This window comes from Fulmarus glacialis, unplaced genomic scaffold, assembly GCF_000690835.1.
Source record: "Fulmarus glacialis isolate BGI_N327 unplaced genomic scaffold, ASM69083v1 scaffold212, whole genome shotgun sequence".
Lineage (NCBI taxonomy): Eukaryota > Metazoa > Chordata > Aves > Procellariiformes > Procellariidae > Fulmarus > Fulmarus glacialis.
The window spans coordinates 1-279 of record NW_009199516.1 but is presented as its reverse complement, the minus strand read 5'-3'; positions in this window follow the sequence as shown (position 1 = coordinate 279).

The window sequence follows — 279 nt, the reverse complement described above, 5'->3', positions numbered from 1 at the left end:
CAGTAGGGGCCAAGCCAACAAAGGAAACCTTGTGGTTGGTGTTTACTACAGGCCGCCTGACAAAGGGGAGCTTGTTGACGAAGCATTCTTACTTCAACCACAGGAAGCATCGCGCTCGCAATCTCTGATCCTGAGGGACTTCAATCACCCTGACGTCTGCGAGAAAAGCAGCACAGCAAGCTGTAAGCAGTCCAGGAGACTCTTGGAGTGCGTTGAGGATAATTTCATAATCCAGGCGATAGACAGGCCAACCAGAGGAGAAGCGTTACTGGACCTGCT